General features: G+C 38.0%; 1 protein-coding gene across 1 annotated transcript in view; it reads right to left on the minus strand.

Moving 5' to 3' along the window:
- The window catches only part of LOC112044393 (uncharacterized), a 158133-nt gene that overhangs the window by 63981 nt on the left and 77249 nt on the right, over positions 1-16903 (minus strand). The gene's annotated exons all lie outside the window — the stretch shown is intronic.

Genomic DNA, 16903 nt, shown 5'->3' on the forward strand with positions numbered 1-16903 from the left:
GTTAATCGTTTGCACGATCACTGGGCACTCGAGGTGACGTTGAATTTTACATAATTAAGGGATAAGTAGAAATTATGTGTAATAAATATATGAACTTAAAAATATAAATAACCCCGCAGTTTCACCCGCGTAATAACATTCAAGTCACTGACGATCAAGTAATCTCACATGCCTGCAGCGCTAACGGCATGACATCCATTAAGTTTTTGACTCCTATTAAAAAGTGGATGCACAATCAGCGACCAAAAGACGTCCCCACTCAATAAGTGCCGAACACAACCTCTTGGCACTCAATTCAAGTAGTCACATTTGCACAGTCAACCTTAAACTCAATATTTAGGGATGCCGTGAGAATACGGAGATAAAATAAAGCCTATGACACTCATAAATATAATAGTTTTCTATTGGTAAAGAATTTTCAAAATCGATTTAGTAGAGTTAATGATTATCCCTACAACTTTACCTCTTTATAATATTTATATAATTGACACAACCAAGATGTGGTGCTGGAGGAAAATTCTCCTGATTCTATGCTCTGCATTTTGGACCAACGTATTTAACTTACCAAGCTCAAAATCAAAACTAGGCTATCTACTAACTGCCTCAAACGAATCATTGATCATCATCATTATCAACCCATATTCGGCTTAGTGCTGAGAACGAGTCTCTTCTCAGAATGAGAGGGGCTAGGACAATAGCCCACTACGCTGGCCAAATGCGGATTGGTAGACTTCAGACATGTAGAGAATTAAAAAAATTCTCAGGTATGCGGGTTTCCTCACGATGTATTTCCTTCACCGTTTGAGACACGTGATATTTAATTTCTTAAAATGCACATAACTGTAAACAGAATCCTTGCGTACATCTTGCATATTGGTAGAAACACAGATAATCTCGAAAAAAATAATGGTCATTGGCAAAATTAAATCTTATAATAATATTAGCTGACGCCGCGCGGTTTCATCCGCGTGGTTCCCGTTCCCATAGGAATACGCGGATAATAATATAGCCTATAGCCTTCCTCGATGGGCTATCTAACACTGATAGAATTTTTTAAAACTAGTTCCTGAGATTAGCGCGTTCAATCAAACAAAGAAAACAAAAAATCAAACAAACAAACAAACTCCTCAGCTTTATAACATTAGTATAGATTTTTTAATATTAATAAATAATTTACCAAATTATTATTATATATTTATACGAGACCAAAAAGTTTTAGCTATGCTTATTGTATAGATCCCCATTTAAACACGCAATGAAAAGAGTTACGATTTTTATTCATTAAGCGTAATATATTTAAATGTATATAACTGTATGTACTAACAAAGTACTTTCCATCAAAGCAAACTGAACATTTTAACCTCAATATTTTTAGTATTCCATTTAATTTCCTATACACGCAATCGACGCATGCCACATTGCATCTGTTTTTGCCAATATCTTTATGCAAATATACGTTATCGTTCTGAATGAAATGAATAAACCCACGTCTTTCATTCGCCAACACAAAAGTCAGTCAGTTGCAGTTGATACGCATTAATATTTCACTCCGCGGTACATCAAAGGAAAAGCGCATTTCATTCGCAACCAATAAAGTGAAGCCGTTTCGAATGAAGATATTACTGTAATGGATTTCTAGCGAGATTCAAAAAAAGAACAGTTCACGGAATGGAATTACAGTCGTAATAAGCCAGCGCATCGTACTGTTGGGATTTTCATAAACCGATACTGTAATAGTAATTCGAGTAGCATTAGAAGATTTTAATTATTCTTTTTCTGTACTAATAAAATCACCATCAGCCAATTTCAATGGTTCAGCCAGGCCTACTTCCTTCGGGATTTGACTGGGAATTTAACGTCAAACACTTACGCATACCAAACCTCAACAAATTTTTACAAATCATGTACGAGTATTTGACATTTTTTTATTGTAAATATGATTATATGCTAATAGTAAAGCATTTACTAATATTATAAGGGTTCCGTTTTTGTACTACGTACGTTCGGAACCTTAAAAGTATACGATTTCTGTCGCTCACTTTCTAGTTTTTATGATAAAATAACTTAAGCCAATTTATTGTCAACACAAATTTGACGTCCGAAAAGTTTGCTTCTCTAAAACACACTTAACGTATCTGCACACTTACTTACGTACACTGTACGTAAGTAAGTGTGCAGATGAATGGCGGATCACGGATGACGATGTTTGGCGATGGATGTATGTATGTATAATGTACAGCTCAGCATACTAACATCTCAACATAGCATTAAGTATATGTAATACTCCTATATATCTCTTCTCCTACAAGAACGTTCCGGAACGGCCGATAATCAGAACGAACAAACGAAGGACTCTAATTAGCATAAAGATAATGATGAGCTAATAAAGAAAGTTCTAATAATATAGATCACAGTTTACTTCAATACGTGTTGCGTTAAAATGCAAATGATATTCAGGCTCTGTGCGCGATGACCGTATATTCTCTCACGTATGGGTGTGGCGGGAGCGAGGTGCTTGGTGAGCAGAGCGACTGGAAGTTTAATATTTTTTATTAATATTAATATGTATTAAAGTCTGATGACAAGCTATTTTTTTTTATTATTCTTTACACTCAGAACAATAAATTATTGTATAGGACCTGCCTCGCTAAACGTTACTTTTCTGTCAAAGTATATGATAAACGATCTAATGCGATTATAAAAACTGTCTCTATAGTATCGATGTTAAATAGTTGTGATCGCGTTCGTCGGTTAAAGAGCTCCGCAAATATACCTTTTTGTGTAATTGAATTGTGTAAAAAACGTTCTAGTTTAGTATAAGATATATACCAAATCTAATCTCGTCAGAAAATTACAGACAATGTTGTTTGTGACTATGAGTGCGATACAGGTCCTTCTATAATTGGTCTGAGTTTTTTACAAGTAAGCCCTTGACTACTATCTCACCTGATGGTAAGTGATGATGCAATCTAAGATGGAAGCGGGCTAACTTGTTAGGAGGAGGATGAACATCCACACCCCTTTCGGTTTCTACACGACATCGTACTGGAACAATAAATTGCTTGGTGGTACGTCTTTGTCAGTAGGGTGGTAACTAGCCACGGCCAAAGCCTCCCACCAGCCAGACCTGGACCAATTAAGAAAATCTCAATGGGGGATCGAACCCAGGACCTCCGTCTTGTAAGTCCACTATATATATATTGTATAAATATGATACATGCTAATCGTTTGAGAGCCATGATAGCCCAGTGGAGTGGAGTAAGAGGTCCTTAATTAGAGCAGCGAAGAATAAAAATAGAATATATATAATGAATAAAATATAACAGCAGAAAATAATACAGACTGGTATCGTTTCACTAGAAAACTCGATAAGTGTAAGTGGATATAATACCGGATATAGTACTATTACAAGTTGCGGTTAAAAGCGAGAAACGATTTAAATAAATCTGCGATTATAGCGGGATTGGTGTGATATCTGTCGTCTTGATCCTTGCAGGCATTATCTTGAGGACTTAACAATAATGCGAAGTATTTAGCGCTAAGCCGCAGGGCTCGGTGAGCAAGTGTCGATAACCCGGACTAATTGTTTTACAAACGCTTAAAGAGGCTTTGTTTATTACTTATTCAGTACTAGCCAACGCCTCGCAGTTTCATCCGCGCAATTCTCGTTTCTGTGGAAATACAAGGATTAGGGTGCTTTTCCACCAGAGATGTGCTACGCTATGTTGCTATGGATGCGTTTGATATGCACCAATCATATTCGTTGGTGCATAAAGCACTGGTATAGCACTGGTGGAAACGGATTCAACTAAGATATCCATACTAATATTATACAGCTGAAGAGTTTGTTTGTTTGATTGAACGCGCTAATCTCAGAAACTACTGGTACAAATTATGATTCCAAGATTTTTTAAATACATAGTTACAAGTGCTTGGGGAGGCCGCCATATTAGATTCGTAATGACGTTTCTTAGCTAGTCATGTATTGTCATCAGAACTCAGAGCGTGTGCAACATTTCATCCTAATCGAAAACAGTGGGTCAAATTAAGATTCCAAGATTTTCTTACATAGTTACAAGTGAAGCTAATATAAAGCGTGTAATAAAAGACGTCTCGTTGCAAACGGGCTTAAAACATCTCAGTTCATTCATAAACAGTATAAAGGCACAACGTGTACATTAACCTACCAAGTACAAATAATATCCAGATATCCATATACTAAATAAAATCGCTACAACACGCGCAAAAAATATAGCTTCTGAATTAACTTATACGTTTAAGTGCACGTTCATTAAAGCTTATAAACGAGCATTAAAGTAAGCTAAAACCTCGAGCGCTACTTGTTGATAATATGAACATTTAACAGCAAGTATGAAAATTTAATGCGGGCCGTTTGCAAGAGGCACTTTTGCAAAATCAACATAATCCAACGAGGAAAAAATTACGATACGCTTTCGCTCGGTTCTCGTGTCCTCACCATATTTTCCGCATATAAATTAACTCATAACTCAGCGGGATATTCAGGTCAAGCGTCGCTAAATCATTTGTATACGGGTAAAGACGAGTATTTATGTCAACTACCCTACATTTACATTATTAGCTTGGGATTGGCACATATTTGTCGGCTCTTTGACTTTTCCGATGTAACTGATGTTTTTTGTCAATCATCATGAAAATTGTGCGAAAATGCATGATTTCTTTGGACATTCGTATATAGAAGGCTGGTGTACACTAGATAGAAGGTATTAGATAAAATCGTTGGACAATGTAAGGGACTGAACTCGGTTAAGCGCAATTAAAGATAGCGAAAAGATAAAAAAGTTTTCGCATAGTAGCTAACATTTGTGTCTCGGAACCATCCTCCTGTAATAATGGCCTACTGCTGGAATAGAAGAAATATATATAGGGTTTAGAGCGACTGTAATAGCATGAGAATTGGAAAGTCAAAAAATTTCGAAAAATATACAATAACAAGTGTTCGGTATAAATAAAGTTTCCTAATTATTTGTTGAAGATTCTTACGAAACGAAAAATTAAGAAACACAAAAATGAAAAATTAAGAACATTTTAACCACTTTATGTGGTAGTTTTTTACAATGCAATTTTTTTACAAGCCAGATATTGGCTGATCAAATCTAGATGAACTTTTTTACAGAGATAGATGACAGTCTGATTTATTATCTACGTAGGCTTTTTTCATACCAATATTCCTACAGGATTTGGATTTAAGTTTTTGAAACCAGGGTCACAGGTAGTAAACTATGAAGAACTTTTTATTATACAAACATTTTAAAATCTATTTTAAATATTTTATATCAGAGTTTTTGTAAATCTACTTCACATACAGCATACAAAATATTACTTTAAAGCATGTTGAACTAATAAGTTTTTGTTTACAAGTGCCCATTATATTATTGAGTTTGATCCAATTTGAATAGACTGTTACCTTTAATGTACCGCAGGCAAATTGCCTCATTAATTCCGAGACACGAGCACGAACGTTTCACCATTAATCCGTGCCCTAAAAAATGGCCATTCCAGGTATCTCTGAATACTTTTATAAAGAGAAAATCTTTGATGATATTTCTTTCGAAAGATATTTTTTCATGTTGTTATAGCAAGCACTTGAACGCAATGATGCCTGATGGTAAGCAATGATGACTTCTATGGTAGAACGAGATTTCTATACACTTAAAGATTATTTATTATTCAGATATAACCCAGTCTCAAACATCGTAGCCAGCTCTGTTTTCAAATCTTGTAGACACAAACGGACATCCACTGTATCGTCAATTCAGAATTCAGTTTTTCACAAATCCTGCGGGAACAAGTAGCTCAATAACTTTCACTATCTTCCAGTGTGAAGCCCATTAAAATCGTATAAAGCCGAAAGGGGTGTGGATTTTCATCGTCCTCCTAAGTTAGCCCGTTTCCATCTTCGATTGCATCATCACTTACCATCAGTGAGATTGTTGTCAAGGACTAAATTGTATAGAGTAAAAAAAAAAGAATTTCTGGCAGTAGAAGTACACAAGCATTGCCACGCCACTCATGCTCACTACAGTTATGGGAAACGAACCAGCTGTAGAGTGCTTAAAGCAAGGTCACTAACCGTCAAAATGTCTATTAAACGATCAGCATTTAAAATAAAATAAAACACATAATAGTGGTTATTGTGCAAAAGCTCAAAATGTTACTTTAAAAGGAGCAAGTAATTCAGAAAAGCTGCAAAATTCCGTATTATTTCTCACTCGTCGCAACAATTTCTCGGCATCAAAAAGACCTCGACCACTTACAAACAACGAAACCGCTGTGTTGCAAATGCTTTCGAAAAATAATGAGGTCTGAACCTCACTCGAGGAAACGGGTAACAACCCGAGCGCTGGCTGCGCGCGACGTTTAGAGCCCATCTCGAGCAGGCTTCACCCGTTCAATTTATTCGATTTAATTCAACAGAAAGGTGATCACTCACAATCGGGATTAAGACTTTTATTATGCTTCCGAAGTGTTTTAATCTTCATTTTTCAGTTTAATGATTTGTTGAAGTATGTACTCCGCTTATTTGATTAAACTTGATGGTATTATCATCATCATTATCAGTCCATTATAACGGCCCACTACCGAGTCAAGTCTCCTTATTGGAAAGGAGATATTATGGAGCTTAGACTCACCACGCGCAACACCAATGCATATAGCCATATAACCAATAACCAACGTCAAATTGTTTAATGATCACTATCTGATGCTAATGGTAAAGAGCGGTTTAACGTGCGGCACATAGATCTCACAAGAATGAAAAGTTCTGTATTACATAACACAACTTTCTGTGGAGAAGAGGACACTCCGCCTTATTCGAATGTCCTGCCTGACGACGACGACGACGACCTGAGAAGGGCGGCACAGGGAGAGTATGGCCATGTGGACTCCGGCAGTCTGATTGCACGTATTCATTCGCTGTTCAGCGAAGGCGAGTGGCAGCTAGACGGACGAATGCTCCGGAATATAACGATGAGAAGAGAAGAAAGTGAAAAGGAAGAGAAAATGAAAAGAGAAACAATTTAGAGGCAGTTAGCACGATGTAATGCCACGCAGTTTCGTGCTAACTCTGAAGATTAAAAAAAAACTCCAACTCAGGACTTGTACTAACTGCCAAACACTGGAGGCAATCTAGACCAACGAGGCAGTTTGATTGCATAAAACCTATTACGTTACTTATTGCACAATACAAACCAACAGAAGACAATAATCATCTCGTTCATCTACGAGTATTACCGAGCATCACCTCGCTAGGCGCACATGTGGGATCTTAATTGGTCTGGCTGGTGGGAGGCTTCGGCCGTGGCTAGTTACCACCCTACCGGCAAAGACGTACTGCCAAGCGATTTAGTGTTCCGGTACGATGCCGTGTAGAAACCGAAAGGGGTGTGGATTTTCGTCCTCCTCCTAACAAGTTAGCCCGCTTCCATCTTAGACTGCATCATCATTTACCATCAGGTGAAATTGTAGTCAAGGACTAACTTGTAAATAATAAAAAAAAAAAATACCATGCTTACGAGTATAAGTACCCTTAACCCTTCTGTATGATAAGTTAAGATAAGCATGGAAAGATAACATGGAATGTTACAGCACATTCCACGTTATCATTCCATGCTTCATCATTGTAAGCCGATAGACGTCCACTGCTGGACATGGACATGTAAACGGTCTCGAGCCGCTAGCATTCAGCGGCTCCCTCCAACCCGCTTGATGTCTTCGGTCCACCTATTCGGGAGTCGGCCAACACTGCGCTTTCCGGCGCGGGGTCGCCATTCCAGCATCTTGGGACCCCAATGTCCATCGGCTCTTCGAACTATGTGGCCTGCTCATTGCCACTTCAGCTTCGCGACTCGATGAGCTATGTCGGTGACTTTGGTTCGTCTGCGGATCTCCTCATTTCTGATTCGATCACGCAGAGAAACTCCAAGCACAGATCGCTCCATCGCCCGCTGAGTGACTTTGAGCCTTCTAATAAGGCCCATAGTTAGCGACCAAGTCTCGTATCTGTAAGTCATGCTTATATTATCCTAAAACCACATTTTAATACACCTAATATACTATTACTACTTATACAAGGATTTAAGAGGAGTTCTCAAGTTATGCCAAGTTATAACTAAATGCCACCTCGCAATCTCCGCCGAGATATTAACATCTAAAACAGAACGTGAAACAAAATTAATTGCCCGACCGAGCCTCGTAACTTTGTTATAAAGTGGGGACAGCTTAACTCGTCTCACTTTGGTAATTCTCTGTTTATCCGAGCGTTTTTTTTTTCACAAGTTAACGGCTGACTGTTATCTCACCTGATGTTAATTACTACTAGCGGACGTTCCGCGGTTTCACCCGCGTAGTTCATCATACAAACACAGAGGTATAATACAAAGGTGTATAACATGGGCTATATTATACCTCTGTATTTATATACAGAGGTATAATATAGCCCATGTTTACACTTACGCTGCGGCACTGATTTTTCTGAACTTTCCTCTGGTACGAGGTTTTTGAACTTATTCTAAAACTTTATGTAGTTCGGTACGAGGTTCATCGACCTCGTAACTCTTGAAGAGGTTAGACGTACAAGGCCAATTGACCTCGTACCGCAGCGAACGTGTTAATCGTTGATGACGTAGTTTTTTTCTGTGGCGTAGTTTAGTATTTGAATTTGAAAATTTGAAAGTATAATGTCAGCCATTGACGATCAAGTAACCTCACATGCCTGCAGCGCCAACGGCTTGAAAGCCGATAAAACTGATCGTGTGTTGCTTGCGATGTGCATGACATCATGCCGATCGCGACCAACACACGATCAGTCAAGCCGTTAGCGTTACAGGCATGTGGGCTTATCGGATGATGAGTGGCTAACATTACAAACTCCGAGGTCCAAATTTCATACCTGTCTGCCGTACTTTTATGTTAAGCAACATGGACATTGGGCATGGCCTTTGTTGATTTTTTTTTTATGATTTAGACTAAGCGTTCCGGTACGATGCTGCGTAGTAACCTTAAGGGGTGTGGACAGTGGATTTTCATCCTCCTCCTAAGAGGTTAGCCCGCTTCCATCTTAGATTGCATCATCACTTACCAACAGGTGAGATTGTAGTCAAGGACACACTTGTAAAGAATAAAAAAATATTTATATAGTTTCTATGGGTAAATGTACATTACAGTACAATGACCACTTCAAAAATCTTAAGAATCGAACCCAGGACCTTTATAGATCCAGACCATCGATAATATTTTGATACCGCGTACTTATACTACTCGGACAAACACAACGATAGCTTGAGATTTTTTTGTTGTAGCGCCATCTAGTTCTAAATAGTGTCATTACTGCGTACTTGAACTTGTTTTTTATGCCTTTATTACCTATTAAGGTGGGTACAGATTGGTGCAATGCAACATGTAATGTAATATTCTGCTTTACATTGCATGTTCCCTGCTGCCTTGGACGTGTGGCGCGCACGGTACGCGGATTGACTACGAATCAGTCGGCTCAGTCCTGCGCACACTGCGCGCCCCTTTGTGTTCGTACCAAAAACCGACAAATCTCGGATCGAACCGCGCACGAGTTGTAACGCTCGAAGCGTGCGCGACCAAGGCGCAGTTCGTGCGAGCGAGGCGTCCAAACCACGAGCATTCGTGATACATTGCAGCAATGTGGACGTCAAATTCTTGCATTGCATGTTGCATTACATGTTGCATTGCATGTTGCATTACATGTTGCATTGCAACAATCTGTACCCACCTTAACTCTAACATATTAGTATTAAATAAATTTTTAGATTTTTAGAATAAATTTTTAGAATTACAGTATACTAATTCTGTAAGGTCCGGTAAGGGCTTCAAAGTGGGGAAACTCACAATCACATTACGTCCCGTCTCAAGGATTACCGCCTTCTGTATCCGACTCTGTTCGTTTGCGTTTCTCTATAGAACATTAATTGAAAAGATTCAGAACAATAAAATCACAGAACACTCAATACACACACACACAAACACACACACACACTATTATTCGCCTTATTTACTTAAGGTACTGTTTGATAAATTGTCAAAGTTACTTTGCCTTGTTACGTAAATTTAATAGGCCATTAGTACTTTTACTATATTAGCGGGTGAACGAACATAAGCATTACAAAGAGCGTAATAAAGGAAAATATACGCAACTTTCCCTTGGCATAGAAAAAGTTTTACGAAGTGCCTCAGAATGTGTGTTATTCGTAGCCGTGCGTGAAGGTAAACAGACATGCTTAACGTTCCTAGCGAACTTTTCGTTTGAACGAGCCCATTATAATAGGAACTTTCTCCAAAGGGTGTGTCTACACCAAACGTTACACGACGTGCATTCTATTAGGTACGTTATTAAAGTTTTTTCTTCAAGATATATATCATGAACATTCCGAGAGACCATAGTATAAAAGCGACCACCTTATGAAAGTTGGGTGCGAGAGAATTGCCTGCGATATCTCTCTATACCTTACATAAAGACCTTGCTTGGCCTTAATAGAACTGCGGCAAGTTCCAAATTTGGCTATTTATAGAGAACAACAAGAGCGGAGAAGAAGAGTGTTAATCGATTTTCAAGGAATTAATTAACAAGGAAATAAAAAGTTAATTCCTTACATCCGTGGGTCACAAGTCCCGGAGTCCCTGGTCAGAATTTTTGTATATGTCAAGCGATGGATCCAGCATCTGCAAGGTGAATCCAAGGAGTGCTGAGAGATTCGTCTCATCTGACAAATGTACAATGCTGAGGAAATAACTGAAAAAAAATCGTGCTTGGTAAGCTTCTCCTCCTCAATACACGATCAGAATCACAGCTAACCCATCGCATTAAAAACTTCTGAAGCTGAACAACACAATCATAAACTAATTGTTTGGGAATGAGTTTATGGATCACTTAAAAATATGGCAAATATTATATAATGATTTATTTATTTTGCTATCATCCGCGAAAATTCGGCGAACCCATGCGACAACGTCACCCAGGTCCGACAAAATACTCTCTACGTACGTTTCACCCCGAAACCGGAGCATCCTCAGGAGATGTTGACTCTACAACGTGCAATTGCAAAGTCATATATTTTGCAATTGCACGTTGTAGAGTCAACATAAATAAATCATTATATAATCATGATGAACTTCCGCAAAGTAACGCCTGCTTCTATCCAATATGGCAAATATGTTTGTTCAAAAAATTTGTAAAGTGATATAAAGAAGATTTTATTTTTTAAATTGTCTATGTACCTAAATGTTACTAAGATAAGGTATTTAGTGCTCTGCGTATTTCTCCATCGATCTCACTACCCATCTTTCACAGGATATTGCCACTACTATATATTAAACGCAAAAAAATATATAGCCCCAAAAAGTGGCGGTAAAATCCGCTGACAAAACGTGGCATATTTCTTTTGAAACATAAATCGTTGGACCGCTAGATTAGCTTAGCGGTAACATTTGTGGGGCCATTATTCTTTTGAGTTCACTGCGGTCACGACAATAAATAATATTCGTTTTATGACGGTTTTTTATTATTATTGGATTGCGCTGAGGACTCCCTTTGAAGTTGGTTATTTTACTCTCTTTGACGTCTAGCTTTATAATAGAAAAGATTCGGGCCACGGCTTTTTTGTAGAATTTATTTTGAAGTGAAAAAAAACTCTGAGCAATTTGTTAAAGTTTTCATGCTAAGCTTTTTTCGCTTACTGTGAAAGCTAGATGTAATGAATTGAAAGTAAAAAAAAACACATTTTACTTATTTGATGTTTAAAGTAAATTATATTTCGTCTTCAGATTAGGGGAGGGTGGGACAGGGTAGCACATAGAAGTGGCGTGAAAATTCGAACTAGGGTAAACATGAGCAGGCAAGGGCCAAAAATGTTAAACTAGAGTTAAGCACTATTCGCACAAATTGAACAAAATGGGAAAATTTTCCCCAATAGAAGTTCAACTTACTCAAGTGAATAAGTACTCAGGGTAGGCATTACATTTTGGTGCACAGCCACTACTAAAGGCTATGGTTTTGATCATCATCAAATGTATTAATAGGTCTTGCAGCATGGGAATTCGTGTTTAGACCCACCACGCTTTCCCTATGCGAGTTGACGGGCTATGGTTTTCGTAACTTCAAATCATAAATCGCTGCCTTCTTAGATTAGTAACGTAGCGGTAACGTTTCCGAGGCCATTATTTTATAAGATGCCTCCGTTTGCGGTCATAAATATCACAGGTTTTATGACAGTTTTTATTATTATTGGATTGTGTTGAGTACTCCCTCTCGATGGTAGTTATTTTTGCTCTTGCTCTTTGATACGAAGCGTTGTAATGGAAAAGTTATTTGTGGAGAGAAATCCACAGAATTTAATATAGACAGATACCTAGAAGTTGAATAGATTGTTGAATGAAGTTGTTTTAGTGTTTTCGTTTGAACAAGTTCTACGAAATACGTTTTGTTTTGTTTACTTCTCTGTATTATTGTAGAAATAACAGATTGGTTTGCCAGATGAAGATTACTTGGTTGAAAAGCGTTGTGTTGTTTGACCCGTTGCCTCTTACAAATTAGTCTGGACCCAATCAGTGATTAATTTGAAACTTTATTTACAAGCAAATCTTCATATCTCTTTGAGCATCTACATTTTAAACGTATAGATGAAGATGATTCTTGAAGGTGGCAGGGAAAGCGAATGCTGGAAGTGCATTATATTTTTTGCGTTTTACATTTTGCGGACCTAGAAGTATGCTAAACTATGTGATATATGTGTGACAGGCTTTTGATATGTGTTTTAAACAAAGCTTTTACTTCTGATTGTGATAGTGGCGTAGGCTCCTTAATGGCTCCTCAGCGGCGTCAACCGGAGATTAATTGCAATAGTAATGTCTTAAGGTAGAAATTTAAGTATTTAGTTTTTTAACGTTAAATATTTGAATTTAAATTTCTAAATACTTTTATAAAGTAGATACGATGTTAAGTCGAAGTTTATCTGATATATTTATCTTTAATATTATGAAATGCTTAGCATATCCTGGACACAGTTCCGATCCAACACTTCAATCCTCCAAGAACTGGGCATCAAACAGCATCTACCACACCATAGTCCAATGTCGCATACTGACTTTCTTTGGTGCTATTACACGAAGGGATGACACGTCCATACAGAGACTTGTGGTACAAGGAAAGGTGGAGGGCGCAAGTGCGCGTGGCAGGTCACTAAACTTTGGATCTACTGAACCGATTTTAAAATCCCAACATTGGAAAGCATTATTTGTCTAGGCTATATTTTATACCCATATTCTCACGGGAACGGGAACTAAGTGGGTGAAACCGCGGTGTCTCAGGTAATAGTTGGTCCCAATAACGCAAGATTTTTATCGTGCTTATATTTTAAAACACGCCTCAAGCAACATTCTTTTGTTCTAGAATCTTTATTCTGCTGCTTTGTATCGCTCTGAGGCCGAAGGCCTTTTTCAAAGCAAAATAGCGTTTTCTATTGAGATCGGTTCCTCCACTTAAGCGATTTTTATCTTTATATTATAAAGATTGTGGCTTGATCGGAATCTTTGCTTGGCCTTTGGGAAAAACGCAAAGCAAAGCAGCCGGGAATCTTAAAAAAAACTTCAATGAAGTTCAGAAAGATAGACACTATTTATTGACGATACTAACTGTGCTCCATGAATTCAATGTTTAATATCATTATCAGCATCATTATCAACCCATATTCGGCTCACTGCTGAGCACGAGTCTCCTCTCTGAATGAGAGGGGTTAGGCCAATAGTGCACCACGCTGGCCCAATGTGGATTGGCAGACTTCACACACGCAGAGAATTAAGAAAATTATCTGGTATGCAGGTCTCCGCACGATGTTTTCCTTCACCGTTTGAGACACGTGATATTTAATTTCTTAAAATGCACACAACTGAAAAGTTGGAGGTGCATGCCCCGGACAGGATTCGAACCCACACCCTCCGGAACCGGAGGCAGAGGTCATATCCACTGGGCTATCACGGCTCTCCACTGGGCTATTACGGCTCAATGTTTAATAGCATGGACTTAATGTTGAAAATAAAAATATGCACTATTTCCTTCAATAATAATCTATACAAATGTGCCAAATTGTAGTCATTGCAAGGTATTGGCGGCTCGAGACCGTTGTGCTTGGAAGTTGGTTTTAAGCTGGTGGGAGACTTCGGCCGTGGCTAGTTACCACCCTACTGACAAAGACGTACCGCCAATCGATTTAGCGTTCCGGTACGATGTCGAGTAGAAACCAAAAGGGGTGTGGATTTTCATCCTCCTCCTACCAAGTTAGCCCGCTTCCATCTTAGATTGCATCATCAATTACCATCAGGTGAGATTGTAGTCAAGGGCTAACTTGTGAAAGAATAAAAAAAAATCCATCCAAGAGGCCTATGTCCAACAGTGGACGGCTATCGGCTGATAATGATGATGATGATGTTGTGCAAAATTGTATTCAGTTTCGTCCAGATGTTGCGTATATAAATAATCCATCTAGAAATATATTTTTGTCATATTTAATTTGATACAAAATATTTTTCTGTAGGTACTAATATTAAAAAAAAAATAAAGTTTGTGAGGTTGTAAAGGCAATCTCTGGAACTACTAAACCGATTTTGAATATTCTTTTACTATAAGAAAGCCACATTATTTTTGAGTGATGTAGGCTATATTTTGTCCCCAGAATTCCTACAGGAAATACGCGGGTGAAACTTGCCTGCTAGTAATCAAATAAACAAATGGGAGAAGCTATTTTTAATACAAATCTTTTACTATACACATAATGAGGATTCGAAATGGGCAGATCATGTTTGCATCTATGAAGTGCTGACATACAAACAGGAAAAGTTACCAAAAACCTTGCAAAAATGGCCTCAACAAAATAAAATTCGCCACACAATTCAATCGTATTCAATTTACCTTCCAGTGATGGATTACCGATGTCTTTCGTAACTGTACAGAAAATAATCTATTCGTCTCTTTCATACACTCAGTACGGCTGAAAGAGGAAATGAGATGGAGCGTGCAATGAAAACCGCGTTAACTAGCACCGGTAACCACAATGTTGCCACAACGACGCAATATTAATACAGCAGCCGAGTTTACGTCCGCTGAGATCTCATAAAATGCAGGTTGTGCCTCTTTCTACCCCATTCTATTAACTAATACTTCACTTTTAGTTAAATTCCTTGGTTTTATTTATTTTTATTATTTACAAATTAGCTCTTGACTACAATCTCAACTGATAGTAAGTGATGATGCAATTTAAGACGGAAGCGGGCTAACTTGTTAGGAGGAGGATTAAAAATTCACACACCAGTTTCGGTTTCTACACGACATCGTACCGGAACGCAGAATCACCAATCATCACTTACCACCAGGTGAGATTGTAGTCAAGGTCTAACTTGTAAAGAATAAAAAATCTTTAAACGTAAGCTACTTCCGTGATTATGTGAGCGTAAGAGCTAAGCTAATTTCACTCGTCGACACGCACACAAGCGTACTTATCGTAGCGTAGCGATGCGCCAAGGGCTCCCACTTCGGGGCACATAAAACGGCTTACAAATCTTGCGACTGTGCACTATCTATGTGTTATAAATCTATGATAGTACGATTATCCTGTGTAACATAAGGTCGTAGATTCAACTCTTTCCGGGAAATGTTTTATGGAAGCTAGGAGTTAGCCCGTAAGTACTGGTCATTATTATCATTAATATGAATTTGATAGTAATACTTGAGAGAGTCAAACAACACACTTTTATGAACATAAGCCCAAATCCACCAACCCACATTAGAGCAGTGGGTCTAAACTCCATATTTCAACCCTTCCATAGGAGTAACGAGGTTTACACCCTGCCAGTGGGTACATAGCTGGGTTAGCACCGCCTTCTAACTGCTCATTAATATAATGCTGCACTGCTAACTGCTATAATCGGTAACATAATATAATCGGTTTTAGTTTAGTGGAAACGTTTTTATGATTTTATGTTGGTTCAATTTTATTTTTAAAAATTTTTAATGACTTCTTTTAAAAACGTGAAACTTGGTATTGATTTACGGATTTAGTTCTTTAAACTCTACCGGCTCTACGAAGCTTCAACTGTATTTCTAAGAATATAACTACGAGTATGTAGAACTGTGAAGAGGTAATACTCAGCCGAGGCTTTCAGTATTTCATCTCAAGAATAATGCCATAGTAATTGTGCTATACCACCATAGAACTAGTTTTAAATGGCAATACCTATATATTAACTGTATTTTAAGAAATTAAATATCACGTGTCTCAAACTGCATAGATACCTGAGAATTTTCTTAATTCTCTGTGCGTGTGAAGTCTGCCAATCCGCATTGGACCAGCGTTGTGGACTATTGGCATAACCCCTCTCATCCTCAAAGGAGACTCGAGCTCAGTAGTGAGCCGAATATGGGTTTATAATGATAAATTTACTACATAGGTATATGGTTCCAGGTGACTTTGGTACGTTGGTTAGTAAATTTCCGGTATTTTGCTTCGTAGGTACACCAGATAGGTAACTTTGGCTATTTGTTTGTCACAAGGAGAGGTATACTGCTTGTTTATGGAAATGTTTCATCGATTTTCAATAGCTAACATGCTTTAGTATGAACTGTAGGATATGAATGTTATAGGGTATGCATAGTGCGTATATATATGACTAGACTCTAACAAACCAGTCATATTATTGTTAAAACCATTCCGTTTTCTTATATTTCTAATATTTTTCTGAGTTTCGTAGTTCAAAAAAAACGGAACCATTAGAGGATCCCTTTGTTGTCTGTATATTTGTCTGTCTTCTGGGTTCGATTCCCTTTTGGACCGCTGTCATACCAAATTCT

The sequence above is a fragment of the Bicyclus anynana genome, chromosome 2, assembly GCF_947172395.1.
Source record: "Bicyclus anynana chromosome 2, ilBicAnyn1.1, whole genome shotgun sequence".
NCBI lineage: Eukaryota > Metazoa > Arthropoda > Insecta > Lepidoptera > Nymphalidae > Bicyclus > Bicyclus anynana.